Source organism: Embiotoca jacksoni, unplaced genomic scaffold, assembly GCF_022577435.1.
Source record: "Embiotoca jacksoni isolate LCO1_2020_lvr unplaced genomic scaffold, fEmbJac1.0.p SCAF_5, whole genome shotgun sequence".
In the NCBI taxonomy this organism is placed as follows: domain Eukaryota; kingdom Metazoa; phylum Chordata; class Actinopteri; family Embiotocidae; genus Embiotoca; species Embiotoca jacksoni.
In genome coordinates this window covers 19,192,068-19,208,841 of record NW_027185403.1, presented here as the reverse complement: position 1 = coordinate 19,208,841, position 16,774 = coordinate 19,192,068, and positions in this window count along the sequence as shown.

Below are 16,774 nucleotides of genomic sequence, written 5' to 3'. Positions count from 1 at the left end.
TTTACAAAAAAGTTTCCGACTCAGAATTATGGAAATTGGGATAAACTACATGGCCAAAGTGTTTTCAAGTCACTTTGTGAGGACAATTTTACAGGAAACACAATGTTTCATAAACAGCCATATGTCAGCGAGAGAAGCTCAAATACATCATAAAACTGCATTACAGTGCCACGGCTTAAACTAAGTGTTTACGAACAAATTTCTTCATCAGTACTATGGCAAATGGGATAAACTACATGGCCAAAGTGGTTTCAAGTCACTTTGTGTCTGCAATTTCACAGAAAACAGCATTTCAAGTCTCATTTTCTCAGCCTAATGTAAAACTGCATCACAGTGCCACGGTTTAAACTAAGTGTTTACAAACAAGTTTCCGACTCAGAATTATGGAAATTGGGATAAACTACATGGCCAAAGTGTTTTCAAGTCACTTTGTGTGGACAATTTTACAGGAAACACAATGTTTCATAAACAGCCATATGTCAGCGAGAGAAGCTCAAATACATCATAAAACTGCATTACAATGCCACGGCTTAAACTAAGTGTTTACGAACAAATTTCTTCATCAGTACTAAGGCAAATGGGATAAACTACATGGCCAAAGTGTTTTCAAGTCACTTTGTGTGGACAATTTCACCGGAAACACAATGTTTTATCAACAGCCTTCTGTCAGCGAGAGAAGCTCAAATACAGCATAAAACTGCATTACAGTGCCACGGCTTAAACTAAGTGTTTACGAACAAATTTCTACATCACTACTATGGCAAATGGGATAAACTACATGGCCAAAGTGTTTTCAAGTCACTTTGTGTGGACAATTTCACAGGAAACACAATGTTTCATAAAAAGCCTTCTGTCAGCGAGAGAAATTCAAATACAGCATAAAACTGCATTACAGTGCCACGGCTTAAACTAAGTGTTTACGAACAAATTTCTTCATCAGTACTATGGCAAAGTGGTTTCAAGTCACTTTGTGTCTGCAATTTCACAGAAAACAGCATTTCAAGTCTCACTTTCTCAGCCTAATGTAAAACTGCATCACAGTGCTACGGCTTAAACTAAGTGTTTACGAACAAATTTCTTCATCAGTACTATGGCAAATGGGATAAACTACATGGCCAAAGTGGTTTCAAGTCACTTTGTGTCTGCAATTTCACAGAAAACAGCATTTCAAGTCTCACTTTCTCAGCCTAATGTAAAACTGCATCACAGCGTCATGGATTAAACTAAGTGTTTACAAACAAGTTTCCGACTCAGAATTAGGGAAATTGGGATAAACTACATGGCCAAAGTGGTTTCAAGTCACTTTGTGTGGACAATTTCACCGGAAACACAATGTTTTCTAAACAGCCTTCTGTCAGCGAGAGAAGCTCAAATACAGCATAAAACTGCATTACAGTGCCACGGCTTAAACTAAGTGTTTACGAACAAATTTCTTCATCAGTACTATGGCAAATGGGATAAACTACATGGCCAAAGTGGTTTCAAGTCACTTTGTGTCTGCAATTTCACAGAAAACAGCATTTCAAGTCTCACTTTCTCAGCCTAATGTAAAACTGCATCACAGTGCTACGGCTTAAACTAAGTGTTTACGAACAAATTTCTTCATCAGTACTATGGCAAATGGGATAAACTACATGGCCAAAGTGGTTTCAAGTCACTTTGTGTCTGCAATTTCACAGAAAACAGCATTTCAAGTCTCACTTTCTCAGCCTAATGTAAAACTGCATCACAGCGTCATGGATTAAACTAAGTGTTTACAAACAAATTTCCGACTCAGAATTAGGGAAATTGGGATAAACTACATGGCCAAAGTGGTTTCAAGTCACTTTGTGTGGACAATTTCACCGGAAACACAATGTTTTCTAAACAGCCTTCTGTCAGCGAGAGAAGCTCAAATACAGCATAAAACTGCATTACAGTGCCACGGCTTAAACTAAGTGTTTACGAACAAATTTCTTCATCAGTACTATGGCAAATGGGATGAACTACATGGCCAAAGTGTTTTCAAGTCACTTTGTGTGGACAATTTCACAGGAAACACAATGTTTCATAAAAAGCCTTCTGTCAGCGAGAGAAATTCAAATACAGCATAAAACTGCATTACAGTGCCACGGCTTAAACTAAGTGTTTACGAACAAATTTCTTCATCAGTACTATGGCAAAGTGGTTTCAAGTCAATTTGTGTCTGCAATTTCACAGAAAACAGCATTTCAAGTCTCACTTTCTCAGCCTAATGTAAAAATGCATCACAGTGCTACGGCTTAAACTAAGTGTTTACGAACAAATTTCTTCATCAGTACTATGGCAAATGGGATAAACTACATGGCCAAAGTGGTTTCAAGTCACTTTGTGTCTGCAATTTCACAGAAAACAGCATTTCAAGTCTCACTTTCTCAGCCTAATGTGAAACTGCATCACAGCGCCATGGATTAAACGAAGTGTTTACGAACAAATTTCTTCATCAGTACTATGGCAAATGGGATAAACTACATGGCCAAAGTGGTTTCAAGTCACTTTGTGTCTGCAATTTCACAGAAAACATCATTTCAAGTCTCACTTTCTCAGCCTAATGTAAAACTGCATCACAGTGCCACGGTTTAAACTAAGTGTTTACAAAAAAGTTTCCGACTCAGAATTATGGAAATTGGGATAAACTACATGGCCAAAGTGTTTTCAAGTCACTTTGTGAGGACAATTTTACAGGAAACACAATGTTTCATAAACAGCCATATGTCAGCGAGAGAAGCTCAAATACATCATAAAACTGCATTACAGTGCCACGGCTTAAACTAAGTGTTTACGAACAAATTTCTTCATCAGTACTAAGGCAAATGGGATAAACTACATGGCCAAAGTGTTTTCAAGTCACTTTGTGTGGACAATTTCACCGGAAACACAATGTTTTATAAACAGCCTTCTGTCAGCGAGAGAAGCTCAAATACAGCATAAAACTGCATTACAGTGCCACGGCTTAAACTAAGTGTTTACGAACAAATTTCTACATCACTACTATGGCAAATGGGATAAACTACATGGCCAAAGTGTTTTCAAGTCACTTTGTGTGGACAATTTCACAGGAAACACAATGTTTCATAAAAAGCCTTCTGTCAGCGAGAGAAATTCAAATACAGCATAAAACTGCATTACAGTGCCACGTCTTAAACTAAGTGTTTACGAACAAATTTCTTCATCAGTACTATGGCAAAGTGGTTTCAAGTCACTTTGTGTCTGCAATTTCACAGAAAACAGCATTTCAAGTCTCACTTTCTCAGCCTAATGTAAAACTGCATCACAGTGCTACGGCTTAAACTAAGTGTTTACGAACAAATTTCTTCATCAGTACTATGGCAAATGGGATAAACTACATGGCCAAAGTGGTTTCAAGTCACTTTGTGTCTGCAATTTCACAGAAAACAGCATTTCAAGTCTCACTTTCTCAGCCTAATGTGAAACTGCATCACAGCGCCATGGATTAAACGAAGTGTTTACGAACAAATTTCTTCATCAGTACTATGGCAAATGGGATAAACTACATGGCCAAAGTGGTTTCAAGTCACTTTGTGTCTGCAATTTCACAGAAAACATCATTTCAAGTCTCACTTTCTCAGCCTAATGTAAAACTGCATCACAGTGCTACGGCTTAAACTAAGTGTTTACGAACAAATTTCTTCATCAGTACTATGGCAAATGGGATAAACTACATGGCCAAAGTGGTTTCAAGTCACTTTGTGTCTGCAATTTCACAGAAAACAGCATTTCAAGTCTCACTTTCTCAGCCTAATGTGAAACTGCATCACAGCGCCATGGATTAAACGAAGTGTTTACGAACAAATTTCTTCATCAGTACTATGGCAAATGGGATAAACTACATGGCCAAAGTGGTTTCAAGTCACTTTGTGTCTGCAATTTCACAGAAAACATCATTTCAAGTCTCACTTTCTCAGCCTAATGTAAAACTGCATCACAGTGCCACGGTTTAAACTAAGTGTTTACAAAAAAGTTTCCGACTCAGAATTATGGAAATTGGGATAAACTACATGGCCAAAGTGTTTTCAAGTCACTTTGTGAGGACAATTTTACAGGAAACACAATGTTTCATAAACAGCCATATGTCAGCGAGAGAAGCTCAAATACATCATAAAACTGCATTACAGTGCCACGGCTTAAACTAAGTGTTTACGAACAAATTTCTTCATCAGTACTATGGCAAATGGGATAAACTACATGGCCAAAGTGGTTTCAAGTCACTTTGTGTCTGCAATTTCACAGAAAACAGCATTTCAAGTCTCATTTTCTCAGCCTAATGTAAAACTGCATCACAGTGCCACGGTTTAAACTAAGTGTTTACAAACAAGTTTCCGACTCAGAATTATGGAAATTGGGATAAACTACATGGCCAAAGTGTTTTCAAGTCACTTTGTGTGGACAATTTTACAGGAAACACAATGTTTCATAAACAGCCATATGTCAGCGAGAGAAGCTCAAATACATCATAAAACTGCATTACAGTGCCACGGCTTAAACTAAGTGTTTACGAACAAATTTCTTCATCAGTACTAAGGCAAATGGGATAAACTACATGGCCAAAGTGTTTTCAAGTCACTTTGTGTGGACAATTTCACCGGAAACACAATGTTTTATAAACAGCCTTCTGTCAGCGAGAGAAGCTCAAATACAGCATAAAACTGCATTACAGTGCCACGGCTTAAACTAAGTGTTTACGAACAAATTTCTACATCACTACTATGGCAAATGGGATAAACTACATGGCCAAAGTGTTTTCAAGTCACTTTGTGTGGACAATTTCACAGGAAACACAATGTTTCATAAAAAGCCTTCTGTCAGCGAGAGAAATTCAAATACAGCATAAAACTGCATTACAGTGCCACGGCTTAAACTAAGTGTTTACGAACAAATTTCTTCATCAGTACTATGGCAAAGTGGTTTCAAGTCACTTTGTGTCTGCAATTTCACAGAAAACAGCATTTCAAGTCTCACTTTCTCAGCCTAATGTAAAACTGCATCACAGTGCTACGGCTTAAACTAAGTGTTTACGAACAAATTTCTTCATCAGTACTATGGCAAATGGGATAAACTACATGGCCAAAGTGGTTTCAAGTCACTTTGTGTCTGCAATTTCACAGAAAACAGCATTTCAAGTCTCACTTTCTCAGCCTAATGTGAAACTGCATCACAGCGCCATGGATTAAACGAAGTGTTTACGAACAAATTTCTTCATCAGTACTATGGCAAATGGGATAAACTACATGGCCAAAGTGGTTTCAAGTCACTTTGTGTCTGCAATTTCACAGAAAACATCATTTCAAGTCTCACTTTCTCAGCCTAATGTAAAACTGCATCACAGTGCCACGGTTTAAACTAAGTGTTTACAAAAAAGTTTCCGACTCAGAATTATGGAAATTGGGATAAACTACATGGCCAAAGTGTTTTCAAGTCACTTTGTGAGGACAATTTTACAGGAAACACAATGTTTCATAAACAGCCATATGTCAGCGAGAGAAGCTCAAATACATCATAAAACTGCATTACAGTGCCACGGCTTAAACTAAGTGTTTACGAACAAATTTCTTCATCAGTACTATGGCAAATGGGATAAACTACATGGCCAAAGTGGTTTCAAGTCACTTTGTGTCTGCAATTTCACAGAAAACAGCATTTCAAGTCTCATTTTCTCAGCCTAATGTAAAACTGCATCACAGTGCCACGGTTTAAACTAAGTGTTTACAAACAAGTTTCCGACTCAGAATTATGGAAATTGGGATAAACTGCATGGCCAAAGTGTTTTCAAGTCACTTTGTGTGGACAATTTTACAGGAAACACAATGTTTCATAAACAGCCATATGTCAGCGAGAGAAGCTCAAATACATCATAAAACTGCATTACAGTGCCACGGCTTAAACTAAGTGTTTACGAACAAATTTCTTCATCAGTACTAAGGCAAATGGGATAAACTACATGGCCAAAGTGTTTTCAAGTCACTTTGTGTGGACAATTTCACCGGAAACACAATGTTTTATAAACAGCCTTCTGTCAGCGAGAGAAGCTCAAATACAGCATAAAACTGCATTACAGTGCCACGGCTTAAACTAAGTGTTTACGAACAAATTTCTTCATCAGTACTATGGCAAAGTGGTTTCAAGTCACTTTGTGTCTGCAATTTCACAGAAAACAGCATTTCAAGTCTCACTTTCTCAGCCTAATGTAAAACTGCATCACAGTGCTACGGCTTAAACTAAGTGTTTATGAACAAATTTCTTCATCAGTACTATGGCAAATGGGATAAACTACATGGCCAAAGTGGTTTCAAGTCACTTTGTGTCTGCAATTTCACAGAAAACAGCATTTCAAGTCTCACTTTCTCAGCCTAATGTAAAACTGCATCACAGTGCTACGGCTTAAACTAAGTGTTTACGAACAAATTTCTTCATCAGTACTATGGCAAATGGGATAAACTACATGGCCAAAGTGGTTTCAAGTCACTTTGTGTCTGCAATTTCACAGAAAACAGCATTTCAAGTCTCACTTTCTCAGCCTAATGTAAAACTGCATCACAGCGTCATGGATTAAACTAAGTGTTTACAAACAAGTTTCCGACTCAGAATTAGGGATATTGGGATAAACTACATGGCCAAAGTGGTTTCAAGTCACTTTGTGTGGACAATTTCACCGGAAACACAATGTTTTCTAAACAGCCTTCTGTCAGCGAGAGAAGTTCAAATACAGCATAAAACTGCATTACAGTGCCACGGTTTAAACTAAGTGTTTACGAACAAATTTCTACATCAGTACTATGGCAAATGGGATAAACTACATGGCCAAAGTGTTTTCAAGTCACTTTGTGTGGACAATTTCACAGGAAACACAATGTTTCATAAAAAGCCTTCTGTCAGCGAGAGAAATTCAAATACAGCATAAAACTGCATTACAGTGCCACGGCTTAAACTAAGTGTTTACGAACAAATTTCTTCATCAGTACTATGGCAAAGTGGTTTCAAGTCACTTTGTGTCTGCAATTTCACAGAAAACAGCATTTCAAGTCTCACTTTCTCAGCCTAATGTAAAACTGCATCACAGTGCTACGGCTTAAACTAAGTGTTTACGAACAAATTTCTTCATCAGTACTATGGCAAATGGGATAAACTACATGGCCAAAGTGGTTTCAAGTCACTTTGTGTGGACAATTTCACCGGAAACACAATGTTTTCTAAACAGCCTTCTGTCAGCGAGAGAAGCTCAAATACAGCATAAAACTGCATTACAGTGCCACGGCTTAAACTAAGTGTTTACGAACAAATTTCTTCATCAGTACTATGGCAAATGGGATGAACTACATGGCCAAAGTGTTTTCAAGTCACTTTGTGTGGACAATTTCACAGGAAACACAATGTTTCATAAAAAGCCTTCTGTCAGCGAGAGAAATTCAAATACAGCATAAAACTGCATTACAGTGCCACGGCTTAAACTAAGTGTTTACGAACAAATTTCTTCATCAGTACTATGGCAAAGTGGTTTCAAGTCAATTTGTGTCTGCAATTTCACAGAAAACAGCATTTCAAGTCTCACTTTCTCAGCCTAATGTAAAAATGCATCACAGTGCTACGGCTTAAACTAAGTGTTTACGAACAAATTTCTTCATCAGTACTATGGCAAATGGGATAAACTACATGGCCAAAGTGGTTTCAAGTCACTTTGTGTCTGCAATTTCACAGAAAACAGCATTTCAAGTCTCACTTTCTCAGCCTAATGTGAAACTGCATCACAGCGCCATGGATTAAACGAAGTGTTTACGAACAAATTTCTTCATCAGTACTATGGCAAATGGGATAAACTACATGGCCAAAGTGGTTTCAAGTCACTTTGTGTCTGCAATTTCACAGAAAACAGCATTTCAAGTCTCACTTTCTCAGCCTAATGTAAAACTGCATCACAGCGTCATGGATTAAACTAAGTGTTTACAAACAAGTTTCCGACTCAGAATTAGGGAAATTGGGATAAACTACATGGCCAAAGTGGTTTCAAGTCACTTTGTGTGGACAATTTCACCGGAAACACAATGTTTTCTAAACAGCCTTCTGTCAGCGAGAGAAGCTCAAATACAGCATAAAACTGCATTACAGTGCCACGGTTTAAACTAAGTGTTTACGAACAAATTTCTACATCAGTACTATGGCAAATGGGATAAACTACATGGCCAAAGTGTTTTCAAGTCACTTTGTGTGGACAATTTCACAGGAAACACAATGTTTCATAAAAAGCCTTCTGTCAGCGAGAGAAATTCAAATACAGCATAAAACTGCATTACAGTGCCACGGCTTAAACTAAGTGTTTACGAACAAATTTCTTCATCAGTACTATGGCAAAGTGGTTTCAAGTCACTTTGTGTCTGCAATTTCACAGAAAACAGCATTTCAAGTCTCACTTTCTCAGCCTAATGTAAAACTGCATCACAGTGCTACGGCTTAAACTAAGTGTTTACGAACAAATTTCTTCATCAGTACTATGGCAAATGGGATAAACTACATGGCCAAAGTGGTTTCAAGTCACTTTGTGTCTGCAATTTCACAGAAAACAGCATTTCAAGTCTCACTTTCTCAGCCTAATGTAAAACTGCATCACAGCGTCATGGATTAAACTAAGTGTTTACAAACAAGTTTCCGACTCAGAATTAGGGAAATTGGGATAAACTACATGGCCAAAGTGGTTTCAAGTCACTTTGTGTGGACAATTTCACCGGAAACACAATGTTTTCTAAACAGCCTTCTGTCAGCGAGAGAAGCTCAAATACAGCATAAAACTGCATTACAGTGCCACGGCTTAAACTAAGTGTTTACGAACAAATTTCTTCATCAGTACTATGGCAAATGGGATGAACTACATGGCCAAAGTGTTTTCAAGTCACTTTGTGTGGACAATTTCACAGGAAACACAATGTTTCATAAAAAGCCTTCTGTCAGCGAGAGAAATTCAAATACAGCATAAAACTGCATTACAGTGCCACGGCTTAAACTAAGTGTTTACGAACAAATTTCTTCATCAGTACTATGGCAAAGTGGTTTCAAGTCAATTTGTGTCTGCAATTTCACAGAAAACAGCATTTCAAGTCTCACTTTCTCAGCCTAATGTAAAAATGCATCACAGTGCTACGGCTTAAACTAAGTGTTTACGAACAAATTTCTTCATCAGTACTATGGCAAATGGGATAAACTACATGGCCAAAGTGGTTTCAAGTCACTTTGTGTCTGCAATTTCACAGAAAACAGCATTTCAAGTCTCACTTTCTCAGCCTAATGTAAAACTGCATCACAGCGTCATGGATTAAACTAAGTGTTTACAAACAAGTTTCCGACTCAGAATTAGGGAAATTGGGATAAACTACATGGCCAAAGTGGTTTCAAGTCACTTTGTGTGGACAATTTCACCGGAAACACAATGTTTTCTAAACAGCCTTCTGTCAGCGAGAGAAGCTCAAATACAGCATAAAACTGCATTACAGTGCCACGGCTTAAACTAAGTGTTTACGAACAAATTTCTACATCACTACTATGGCAAATGGGATAAACTACATGGCCAAAGTGTTTTCAAGTCACTTTGTGTGGACAATTTCACAGGAAACACAATGTTTCATAAAAAGCCTTCTGTCAGCGAGAGAAATTCAAATACAGCATAAAACTGCATTACAGTGCCACGGCTTAAACTAAGTGTTTACGAACAAATTTCTTCATCAGTACTATGGCAAAGTGGTTTCAAGTCACTTTGTGTCTGCAATTTCACAGAAAACAGCATTTCAAGTCTCACTTTCTCAGCCTAATGTAAAACTGCATCACAGTGCTACAGCTTAAACTAAGTGTTTACGAACAAATTTCTTCATCAGTACTATGGCAAATGGGATAAACTACATGGCCAAAGTGGTTTCAAGTCACTTTGTGTCTGCAATTTCACAGAAAACAGCATTTCAAGTCTCACTTTCTCAGCCTAATGTAAAACTGCATCACAGCGTCATGGATTAAACTAAGTGTTTACAAACAAGTTTCCGACTCAGAATTAGGGATATTGGGATAAACTACATGGCCAAAGTGGTTTCAAGTCACTTTGTGTGGACAATTTCACCGGAAACACAATGTTTTCTAAACAGCCTTCTGTCAGCGAGAGAAGCTCAAATACAGCATAAAACTGCATTACAGTGCCACGGTTTAAACTAAGTGTTTACGAACAAATTTCTACATCAGTACTATGGCAAATGGGATAAACTACATGGCCAAAGTGTTTTCAAGTCACTTTGTGTGGACAATTTCACAGGAAACACAATGTTTCATAAAAAGCCTTCTGTCAGCGAGAGAAATTCAAATACAGCATAAAACTGCATTACAGTGCCACGGCTTAAACTAAGTGTTTACGAACAAATTTCTTCATCAGTACTATGGCAAAGTGGTTTCAAGTCACTTTGTGTCTGCAATTTCACAGAAAACAGCATTTCAAGTCTCACTTTCTCAGCCTAATGTAAAACTGCATCACAGTGCTACGGCTTAAACTAAGTGTTTACGAACAAATTTCTTCATCAGTACTATGGCAAATGGGATAAACTACATGGCCAAAGTGGTTTCAAGTCACTTTGTGTCTGCAATTTCACAGAAAACAGCATTTCAAGTCTCACTTTCTCAGCCTAATGTAAAACTGCATCACAGCGTCATGGATTAAACTAAGTGTTTACAAACAAGTTTCCGACTCAGAATTAGGGAAATTGGGATAAACTACATGGCCAAAGTGGTTTCAAGTCACTTTGTGTGGACAATTTCACCGGAAACACAATGTTTTCTAAACAGCCTTCTGTCAGCGAGAGAAGCTCAAATACAGCATAAAACTGCATTACAGTGCCACGGCTTAAACTAAGTGTTTACGAACAAATTTCTTCATCAGTACTATGGCAAATGGGATGAACTACATGGCCAAAGTGTTTTCAAGTCACTTTGTGTGGACAATTTCACAGGAAACACAATGTTTCATAAAAAGCCTTCTGTCAGCGAGAGAAATTCAAATACAGCATAAAACTGCATTACAGTGCCACGGCTTAAACTAAGTGTTTACGAACAAATTTCTTCATCAGTACTATGGCAAAGTGGTTTCAAGTCAATTTGTGTCTGCAATTTCACAGAAAACAGCATTTCAAGTCTCACTTTCTCAGCCTAATGTAAAAATGCATCACAGTGCTACGGCTTAAACTAAGTGTTTACGAACAAATTTCTTCATCAGTACTATGGCAAATGGGATAAACTACATGGCCAAAGTGGTTTCAAGTCACTTTGTGTCTGCAATTTCACAGAAAACAGCATTTCAAGTCTCACTTTCTCAGCCTAATGTGAAACTGCATCACAGCGCCATGGATTAAACGAAGTGTTTACGAACAAATTTCTTCATCAGTACTATGGCAAATGGGATAAACTACATGGCCAAAGTGGTTTCAAGTCACTTTGTGTCTGCAATTTCACAGAAAACATCATTTCAAGTCTCACTTTCTCAGCCTAATGTAAAACTGCATCACAGTGCCACGGTTTAAACTAAGTGTTTACAAAAAAGTTTCCGACTCAGAATTATGGAAATTGGGATAAACTACATGGCCAAAGTGTTTTCAAGTCACTTTGTGAGGACAATTTTACAGGAAACACAATGTTTCATAAACAGCCATATGTCAGCGAGAGAAGCTCAAATACATCATAAAACTGCATTACAGTGCCACGGCTTAAACTAAGTGTTTACGAACAAATTTCTTCATCAGTACTATGGCAAATGGGATAAACTACATGGCCAAAGTGGTTTCAAGTCACTTTGTGTCTGCAATTTCACAGAAAACAGCATTTCAAGTCTCATTTTCTCAGCCTAATGTAAAACTGCATCACAGTGCCACGGTTTAAACTAAGTGTTTACAAACAAGTTTCCGACTCAGAATTATGGAAATTGGGATAAACTACATGGCCAAAGTGTTTTCAAGTCACTTTGTGTGGACAATTTTACAGGAAACACAATGTTTCATAAACAGCCATATGTCAGCGAGAGAAGCTCAAATACATCATAAAACTGCATTACAATGCCACGGCTTAAACTAAGTGTTTACGAACAAATTTCTTCATCAGTACTAAGGCAAATGGGATAAACTACATGGCCAAAGTGTTTTCAAGTCACTTTGTGTGGACAATTTCACCGGAAACACAATGTTTTATAAACAGCCTTCTGTCAGCGAGAGAAGCTCAAATACAGCATAAAACTGCATTACAGTGCCACGGCTTAAACTAAGTGTTTACGAACAAATTTCTACATCACTACTATGGCAAATGGGATAAACTACATGGCCAAAGTGTTTTCAAGTCACTTTGTGTGGACAATTTCACAGGAAACACAATGTTTCATAAAAAGCCTTCTGTCAGCGAGAGAAATTCAAATACAGCATAAAACTGCATTACAGTGCCACGGCTTAAACTAAGTGTTTACGAACAAATTTCTTCATCAGTACTATGGCAAAGTGGTTTCAAGTCACTTTGTGTCTGCAATTTCACAGAAAACAGCATTTCAAGTCTCACTTTCTCAGCCTAATGTAAAACTGCATCACAGTGCTACGGCTTAAACTAAGTGTTTACGAACAAATTTCTTCATCAGTACTATGGCAAATGGGATAAACTACATGGCCAAAGTGGTTTCAAGTCACTTTGTGTCTGCAATTTCACAGAAAACAGCATTTCAAGTCTCACTTTCTCAGCCTAATGTAAAACTGCATCACAGCGTCATGGATTAAACTAAGTGTTTACAAACAAGTTTCCGACTCAGAATTAGGGAAATTGGGATAAACTACATGGCCAAAGTGGTTTCAAGTCACTTTGTGTGGACAATTTCACCGGAAACACAATGTTTTCTAAACAGCCTTCTGTCAGCGAGAGAAGCTCAAATACAGCATAAAACTGCATTACAGTGCCACGGCTTAAACTAAGTGTTTACGAACAAATTTCTTCATCAGTACTATGGCAAATGGGATAAACTACATGGCCAAAGTGGTTTCAAGTCACTTTGTGTCTGCAATTTCACAGAAAACAGCATTTCAAGTCTCACTTTCTCAGCCTAATGTAAAACTGCATCACAGTGCTACGGCTTAAACTAAGTGTTTACGAACAAATTTCTTCATCAGTACTATGGCAAATGGGATAAACTACATGGCCAAAGTGGTTTCAAGTCACTTTGTGTCTGCAATTTCACAGAAAACAGCATTTCAAGTCTCACTTTCTCAGCCTAATGTAAAACTGCATCACAGCGTCATGGATTAAACTAAGTGTTTACAAACAAATTTCCGACTCAGAATTAGGGAAATTGGGATAAACTACATGGCCAAAGTGGTTTCAAGTCACTTTGTGTGGACAATTTCACCGGAAACACAATGTTTTCTAAACAGCCTTCTGTCAGCGAGAGAAGCTCAAATACAGCATAAAACTGCATTACAGTGCCACGGCTTAAACTAAGTGTTTACGAACAAATTTCTTCATCAGTACTATGGCAAATGGGATGAACTACATGGCCAAAGTGTTTTCAAGTCACTTTGTGTGGACAATTTCACAGGAAACACAATGTTTCATAAAAAGCCTTCTGTCAGCGAGAGAAATTCAAATACAGCATAAAACTGCATTACAGTGCCACGGCTTAAACTAAGTGTTTACGAACAAATTTCTTCATCAGTACTATGGCAAAGTGGTTTCAAGTCAATTTGTGTCTGCAATTTCACAGAAAACAGCATTTCAAGTCTCACTTTCTCAGCCTAATGTAAAAATGCATCACAGTGCTACGGCTTAAACTAAGTGTTTACGAACAAATTTCTTCATCAGTACTATGGCAAATGGGATAAACTACATGGCCAAAGTGGTTTCAAGTCACTTTGTGTCTGCAATTTCACAGAAAACAGCATTTCAAGTCTCACTTTCTCAGCCTAATGTGAAACTGCATCACAGCGCCATGGATTAAACGAAGTGTTTACGAACAAATTTCTTCATCAGTACTATGGCAAATGGGATAAACTACATGGCCAAAGTGGTTTCAAGTCACTTTGTGTCTGCAATTTCACAGAAAACATCATTTCAAGTCTCACTTTCTCAGCCTAATGTAAAACTGCATCACAGTGCCACGGTTTAAACTAAGTGTTTACAAAAAAGTTTCCGACTCAGAATTATGGAAATTGGGATAAACTACATGGCCAAAGTGTTTTCAAGTCACTTTGTGAGGACAATTTTACAGGAAACACAATGTTTCATAAACAGCCATATGTCAGCGAGAGAAGCTCAAATACATCATAAAACTGCATTACAGTGCCACGGCTTAAACTAAGTGTTTACGAACAAATTTCTTCATCAGTACTATGGCAAATGGGATAAACTACATGGCCAAAGTGGTTTCAAGTCACTTTGTGTCTGCAATTTCACAGAAAACAGCATTTCAAGTCTCATTTTCTCAGCCTAATGTAAAACTGCATCACAGTGCCACGGTTTAAACTAAGTGTTTACAAACAAGTTTCCGACTCAGAATTATGGAAATTGGGATAAACTACATGGCCAAAGTGTTTTCAAGTCACTTTGTGTGGACAATTTTACAGGAAACACAATGTTTCATAAACAGCCATATGTCAGCGAGAGAAGCTCAAATACATCATAAAACTGCATTACAGTGCCACGGCTTAAACTAAGTGTTTACGAACAAATTTCTTCATCAGTACTAAGGCAAATGGGATAAACTACATGGCCAAAGTGTTTTCAAGTCACTTTGTGTGGACAATTTCACCGGAAACACAATGTTTTATAAACAGCCTTCTGTCAGCGAGAGAAGCTCAAATACAGCATAAAACTGCATTACAGTGCCACGGCTTAAACTAAGTGTTTACGAACAAATTTCTACATCACTACTATGGCAAATGGGATAAACTACATGGCCAAAGTGTTTTCAAGTCACTTTGTGTGGACAATTTCACAGGAAACACAATGTTTCATAAAAAGCCTTCTGTCAGCGAGAGAAATTCAAATACAGCATAAAACTGCATTACAGTGCCACGGCTTAAACTAAGTGTTTACGAACAAATTTCTTCATCAGTACTATGGCAAAGTGGTTTCAAGTCACTTTGTGTCTGCAATTTCACAGAAAACAGCATTTCAAGTCTCACTTTCTCAGCCTAATGTAAAACTGCATCACAGTGCTACGGCTTAAACTAAGTGTTTACGAACAAATTTCTTCATCAGTACTATGGCAAATGGGATAAACTACATGGCCAAAGTGGTTTCAAGTCACTTTGTGTCTGCAATTTCACAGAAAACAGCATTTCAAGTCTCACTTTCTCAGCCTAATGTGAAACTGCATCACAGCGCCATGGATTAAACGAAGTGTTTACGAACAAATTTCTTCATCAGTACTATGGCAAATGGGATAAACTACATGGCCAAAGTGGTTTCAAGTCACTTTGTGTCTGCAATTTCACAGAAAACATCATTTCAAGTCTCACTTTCTCAGCCTAATGTAAAACTGCATCACAGTGCCACGGTTTAAACTAAGTGTTTACAAAAAAGTTTCCGACTCAGAATTATGGAAATTGGGATAAACTACATGGCCAAAGTGTTTTCAAGTCACTTTGTGAGGACAATTTTACAGGAAACACAATGTTTCATAAACAGCCATATGTCAGCGAGAGAAGCTCAAATACATCATAAAACTGCATTACAGTGCCACGGCTTAAACTAAGTGTTTACGAACAAATTTCTTCATCAGTACTATGGCAAATGGGATAAACTACATGGCCAAAGTGGTTTCAAGTCACTTTGTGTCTGCAATTTCACAGAAAACAGCATTTCAAGTCTCATTTTCTCAGCCTAATGTAAAACTGCATCACAGTGCCACGGTTTAAACTAAGTGTTTACAAACAAGTTTCCGACTCAGAATTATGGAAATTGGGATAAACTACATGGCCAAAGTGTTTTCAAGTCACTTTGTGTGGACAATTTTACAGGAAACACAATGTTTCATAAACAGCCATATGTCAGCGAGAGAAGCTCAAATACATCATAAAACTGCATTACAGTGCCACGGCTTAAACTAAGTGTTTACGAACAAATTTCTTCATCAGTACTAAGGCAAATGGGATAAACTACATGGCCAAAGTGTTTTCAAGTCACTTTGTGTGGACAATTTCACCGGAAACACAATGTTTTATAAACAGCCTTCTGTCAGCGAGAGAAGCTCAAATACAGCATAAAACTGCATTACAGTGCCACGGCTTAAACTAAGTGTTTACGAACAAATTTCTACATCACTACTATGGCAAATGGGATAAACTACATGGCCAAAGTGTTTTCAAGTCACTTTGTGTGGACAATTTCACAGGAAACACAATGTTTCATAAAAAGCCTTCTGTCAGCGAGAGAAATTCAAATACAGCATAAAACTGCATTACAGTGCCACGGCTTAAACTAAGTGTTTACGAACAAATTTCTTCATCAGTACTATGGCAAAGTGGTTTCAAGTCACTTTGTGTCTGCAATTTCACAGAAAACAGCATTTCAAGTCTCACTTTCTCAGCCTAATGTAAAACTGCATCACAGTGCTACGGCTTAAACTAAGTGTTTACGAACAAATTTCTTCATCAGTACTATGGCAAATGGGATAAACTACATGGCCAAAGTGGTTTCAAGTCACTTTGTGTCTGCAATTTCACAGAAAACAGCATTTCAAGTCTCACTTTCTCAG